This window comes from Leptodactylus fuscus, unplaced genomic scaffold (genome assembly GCF_031893055.1).
Source record: "Leptodactylus fuscus isolate aLepFus1 unplaced genomic scaffold, aLepFus1.hap2 HAP2_SCAFFOLD_396, whole genome shotgun sequence".
In the NCBI taxonomy this organism is placed as follows: Eukaryota; Metazoa; Chordata; class Amphibia; order Anura; family Leptodactylidae; genus Leptodactylus; species Leptodactylus fuscus.
Genome location: NW_027440419.1, coordinates 94911 through 101078, shown reverse-complemented (window position 1 = coordinate 101078; position 6168 = coordinate 94911). Strand labels below are relative to the sequence as shown.

Below are 6168 nucleotides of genomic sequence, written 5' to 3'. Positions count from 1 at the left end.
AATAAAAGTCAAGTTTTACTATAGACCTCTTGTGCTGAAGGAATATTTTTCTACTGCGTTCTTGCATTGTTCCACCCCAGCCGGGGGTGTATTTTTTCGTGCACTCTTGGTCTAGCTGATTCTCTTTAAGATTTATGGTGAGCTGTGGACTGTGTTTTTTCTTGTGCATTTGAAAGGAAACTGAAGTTGGACAAAATTAACCTTCTTTTCCCCAAAGGAAAAGTGGGTGTGGCGTGTCATTCCTGGGGACCAAGCTGTGTTTGGAAGGCGAAATGAAGGGAAAGATAGCCCGGCATTGTCGAGGTGACATGTGCGAGATGCTAGGAAGCCCGAAATGCTTTTTTGGTGTCAAACAGGAAGCTGTACTGCCATGGATGGGCTAGGTCAAAGTGGCAACGATGAAGAGGATCCTGGGAAAGAGTTCCAGAGAAAGCAAGGCTGAGGAGAGAAAAAGAGGAAGCACTCCCCGTCGGGGAATCGAACCCCGGTCTCCCACGTGAACGGGGATACTCACCACTATACTAACGAGGAAGAAGCTGACTGCCGTGCCGATTGCGCTCCAGCCAAAGATGAGGTTTCCGCGACCGACCGGAAAGGAATGATCTATTTCATTGCGCCACTGAAATGGAAGGGTGAAGGAGAAAACACACATGTGGCAGCGGTTAATAGCAAATTGCATTGGATTTAGTCATTGACCTTTTTTTCTCAAAAGGAGGCGACATCTGGGAAAAAAAGGTGGCGGCAAAGATACGGCAGTCTTGGGACAGATGGGTCGACTCTTGGGATCTGTAGAAGTTTGGCCGTTTGCACGCCCTGAGACTTTCTGCCAAAAAGAAAAGGAAACTTCTGCAGATGATGGTGGATTCCCGTGCCATCTCATCACACTGGATTGCATGGATTTTTCAAGAAAGACTTCAAGCCTTCCTTTGGCTACTGGAACTTTGGTGACAAGATTGGCGCTTCTACAGATGATATCTTGAGTCATTTGAATGGCGAAGTCCATGGAAAGGAAACTGAAGTTGGACAAAATTAACCTTCTTTTCCCCAAAGGAAAAGTGGGTGTGGCGTGTCATTCCTGGGGACCAAGCTGTGTTTGGAAGGCGAAATGAAGGGAAAGATAGCCCGGCATTGTCGAGGTGACATGTGCGAGATGCTAGGAAGCCCGAAATGCTTTTTTGGTGTCAAACAGGAAGCTGTACTGCCATGGATGGGCTAGGTCAAAGTGGCAACGATGAAGAGGATCCTGGGAAAGAGTTCCAGAGAAAGCAAGGCTGAGGAGAGAAAAAGAGGAAGCACTCCCCGTCGGTGAATCGAACTCCGGTCTCCCGAGTGACAGGCGGGGATACTCACCACTATACTAACGAGGAAGAAGCTGACCGCCGCGCCGATTGCGCTCCAGCCGAAGATGAGGTTTCCGCGACCGACCGGAAAGGAATGATCTATTTCATTGCGCCACTGAAATGGAAGGGTGAAGGAAAAAACACACATGTGGCAGCGGTTAATAGCAAATTGCATTGGATTTAGTCATTGACCTTTTTTTCTCAAAAGGAGGCGACATCTGGGAAAAAAAGGTGGCGGCAAAGATACGGCAGTCTTGGGACAGATGGGTCGACTCTTGGGATCTGTAGAAGTTTGGCCGTTTGCACGCCCTGAGACTTTCTGCCAAAAAGAAAAGGAAACTTCAGCAGATGATGGTGGATTCCCGTGCCATCTCATCACACTGGATTGCATGGATTTTTCAAGAAAGATTTCAAGCCTTCCTTTGGCTACTGGATCTTTGGTGACAAGATTGGCGCTTCTACAGATGATATCTTGAGTCATTTGAATGGCGAAGTCCATGGAAAGGAAACTGAAGTTGGACAAAATTAACCTTCTTTTCCCCAAAGGAAAAGTGGGTGTGACGTGTCATTCCTGGGGACCAAGCTGTGTTTGGAAGGCGAAATGAAGGGAAAGATAGCCCGGCATTGTCGAGGTGACATGTGCGAGATGCTAGGAAGCCCGAAATGCTTTTTTGGTGTCAAACAGGAAGCTGTACTGCCATGGATGGGCTAGGTCAAAGTGGCAACGATGAAGAGGATCCTGGGAAAGAGTTCCAGAGAAAGCAAGGCTGAGGAGAGAAAAAGAGGAAGCACTCCCCGTCGGGGAATCGAACCCCGGTCTCCCGCGTGACAGACGGGGATACTCACCAATATACTAACGAGGAAGAAGCTGACCGCCGCTCCGATTGCGCTCCAGCCGAAGATGAGGTTTCCGCAACCGACCGGAAAGGAATGATCTATTTCATTGCGCCACTGAAATGGAAGGGTGAAGGAAAAAACACACATGTGGCAGCGGTTAATAGCAAATTGCATTGGATTTAGTCATTGACCTTTTTTTCTCAAAAGGAGGCGACATCTGGGAAAAAAAGGTGGCGGCAAAGATACGGCAGTCTTGGGACAGATGGGTCGACTCTTGGGATCTGTAGAAGTTTGGCCGTTTGCACGCCCTGAGACTTTCTGCCAAAAAGAAAAGGAAACTTCTGCAGATGATGGTGGATTCCCGTGCCATCTCATCACACTGGATTGCATGGATTTTTCAAGAAAGACTTCAAGCCTTCCTTTGGCTACTGGATCTTTGGTGACAAGATTGGCACTTCTACAGATGATATCTTGAGTCATTTGAATGGCGAAGTCCATGGAAAGGAAACTGAAGTTGGACAAAATTAACCTTCTTTTCCCCAAAGGAAAAGTGGGTGTGGCGTGTCATTCCTGGGGACCAAGCTGTGTTTGGAAGGCGAAATGAAGGGAAAGATAGCCCGGCATTGTCGAGGTGACATGTGCGAGATGCTAGGAAGCCCGAAATGCTTTTTTGGTGTCAAACAGGAAGCTGTACTGCCATGGATGGGCTAGGTCAAGGTGGCAACGATGAACAGGATCCTGGGAAAGAGTTCCAGAGAAAGCAAGGCTGAGGAGAGAAAAAGAGGAAGCACTCCCCGTCGGGGAATCGAACCCCGGTCTCCCGCGTGACAGACGGGGATACTCACCAATATACTAACGAGGAAGAAGCTGACCGCCGCTCCGATTGCGCTCCAGCCGAAGATGAGGTTTCCGCAACCGACCGGAAAGGAATGATCTATTTCATTGCGCCACTGAAATGGAAGGGTGAAGGAAAAAACACACATGTGGCAGCGGTTAATAGCAAATTGCATTGGATTTAGTCATTGACCTTTTTTTCTCAAAAGGAGGCGACATCTGGGAAAAAAAGGTGGCGGCAAAGATACGGCAGTCTTGGGACAGATGGGTCGACTCTTGGGATCTGTAGAAGTTTGGCCATTTGCACGCCCTGAGACTTTCTGCCAAAAAGAAAAGGAAACTTCTGCAGATGATGGTGGATTCCCGTGCCATCTCATCACACTGGATTGCATGGATTTTTCAAGAAAGACTTCAAGCCTTCCTTTGGCTACTGGATCTTTGGTGACAAGATTGGCACTTCTACAGATGATATCTTGAGTCATTTGAATGGCGAAGTCCATGGAAAGGAAACTGAAGTTGGACAAAATTAACCTTCTTTTCCCCAAAGGAAAAGTGGGTGTGGCGTGTCATTCCTGGGGACCAAGCTGTGTTTGGAAGGCGAAATGAAGGGAAAGATAGCCCGGCATTGTCGAGGTGACATGTGCGAGATGCTAGGAAGCCCGAAATGCTTTTTTAGTGTCAAACAGGAAGCTGTACTGCCATGGATGGGCTAGGTCAAGGTGGCAACGATGAAGAGGATCCTGGGAAAGAGTTCCAGAGAAAGCAAGGCTGAGGAGAGAAAAAGAGGAAGCACTCCCCGTCGGGGAATCGAACCCCGGTCTCCCGCGTGACAGGCGGGGATACTCACCACTATACTAACGAGGAAGAAGCTGACCGCTGCGCCGATTGCGCTCCAGCCGAAGATGAGGTTTCCGCGACCGACCGGAAAGGAATTATCTATTTCATTGCGCCACTGAAATGGAAGGGTGAAGGAAAAAACACACATGTTGCAGCGGTTAATAGCAAATTGCATTGGATTTAGTCATTGACCTTTTTTTCTCAAAAGGAGGCGACATCTGGGAAAAAAAGGTGGCGGCAAAGATACGGCAGTCTTGGGACAGATGGGTCGACTCTTGGGATCTGTAGAAGTTTGGCCGTTTGCACGCCCTGAGACTTTCTGCCAAAAAGAAAAGGAAACTTCTGCAGATGATGGTGGATTTCCATGCCATCTCATTACACTGGATTGCATGGATTTTTCAAGAAAGACTTCAAGCCTTCCTTTGGCTACTGTATCTTTGGTGACAAGATTGGCGCTTCTACAGATGATATCTTGAGTCATTTGAATGGCGAAGTCCATGGAAAGGAAATTGAAGTTGGACAAAATTAACCTTCTTTTCCCCAAAGGAAAAGTGAGTGTGGCGTGTCATTCCTGGCGACCAAGCTGTGTTTGGAAGGCGAAATGAAGGGAAAGATAGCCCGGCATTGTCGAGGTGACATGTGCGAGATGCTAGGAAGCCCAAAATGCTTTTTTGGTGTCAAACAGGAAGCTGTACTGCCATGGATGGGCTAGGTCAAGTGGCAACGATGAAAAGGATCCTGGGAAAGAGTTCCAGAGAAAGCAAGGCTGAGGAGAGAAAAAGAGGAAGCACTCCCCGTCGGGGAATCGAACCCCGGTCTCCCACGTGAACGGGGATACTCACCACTATACTAACGAGGAAGAAGCTGACTGCCGCGCCGATTGCGCTCCAGCCAAAGATGAGGTTTCCGCGACCGACCGGAAAGGAATGATCTATTTCATTGCGCCACTGAAATGGAAGGGTGAAGGAAAAAACACACATGTGGCAGCGGTTAATAGCAAATTGCATTGGATTTAGTCATTGACCTTTTTTTCTCAAAAGGAGGCGACATCTGGGAAAAAAAGGTGGCGGCAAAGATACGGCAGTCTTGGGACAGATGGGTCGACTCTTGGGATCTGTAGAAGTTTGGCCGTTTGCACGCCCTGAGACTTTCTGCCAAAAAGAAAAGGAAACTTCTGCAGATGATGGTGGATTCCCGTGCCATCTCATCACACTGGATTGCATGGATTTTTCAAGAAAGACTTCAAGCCTTCTTTTGGCTAATGGATCTTTGGTGACAAGATTGGCGCTTCTACAGATGATATCTTGAGTCATTTGAATGGCGAAGTCCATGGAAAGGAAACTGAAGTTGGACAAAATTAACCTTCTTTTCCCCAAAGGAAAAGTGGGTGTGGCGTGTCATTCCTGGGGACCAAGCTGTGTTTGGAAGGCGAAATGAAGGGAAAGATAGCCCGGCATTGTCGAGGTGACATGTGCGAGATGCTAGGAAGCCCGAAATGCTTTTTTGGTGTCAAACAGGAAGCTGTACTGCCATGGATGGGCTAGGTCAAAGTGGCAATGATGAAGAGGATCCTGGGAAAGAGTTCCAGAGAAAGCAAGGCTGAGGAGAGAAAAAGAGGAAGCACTCCCCGTCGGGGAATCGAACCCCGGTCTCCCGCGTGACAGGCGGGGATACTCACCACTATACTAACGAGGAAGAAGCTGATCGCTGTGCCGATTGCGCTCCAGCCGAAGATGAGGTTTCCGCGACCGACCGGAAAGGAATGATCTATTTCATTGCGCCACTGAAATGGAAGGGTGAAGGAAAAAACACACATGTGGCAGCGGTTAATAGCAAATTGCATGGGATTAAGTCATTGACCTTTTTTTCTCAAAAGGAGGCGACATCTGAGAAAAAAAGGTGACGGCAAAGATACGGCAGTCTTGGGACAGATGGGACGACTCTTGGGATCTGTAGAAGTTTGGCCATTTACACGCCCTGAGACTTTCTGCCAAAAAGAAAAGGAAACTTCTGCAGATGATGGTGGATTCCCGTGCCATCTCATCACACTGGATTGCATGGATTTTTCAAGAAAGACTTCAAGCCTTCCTTTGGCTACTGGATCTTTGGTGACAAGATTGGCACTTCTACAGATGATATCTTGAGTCATTTGAATGGCGAAGTCCATGGAAAGGAAACTGAAGTTGGACAAAATTAACCTTCTTTTCCCCAAAGGAAAAGTGGGTGTGGCGTGTCATTCCTGGGGACCAAGCTGTGTTTGGAAGGCGAAATGAAGGGAAAGATAGCCCGGCATTGTCGAGGTGACATGTGTGAGATGCTA

General features: G+C 48.0%; 2 non-coding genes across 2 annotated transcripts; both read right to left on the bottom strand.

Moving 5' to 3' along the window:
- Nucleotides 1-3803: 3803 nt before the first annotated feature.
- TRNAD-GUC (transfer RNA aspartic acid (anticodon GUC)) lies at nt 3804-3875 on the bottom strand. The gene has a single exon. It is a non-coding gene; the product is annotated as a tRNA-Asp (tRNA).
- A 1596-nt stretch (nt 3876-5471) lies between these two features.
- TRNAD-GUC (transfer RNA aspartic acid (anticodon GUC)) lies at nt 5472-5543 on the bottom strand. The gene has a single exon. It is a non-coding gene; the product is annotated as a tRNA-Asp (tRNA).
- Between the last annotated feature and the right edge of the window lie 625 nt (nt 5544-6168).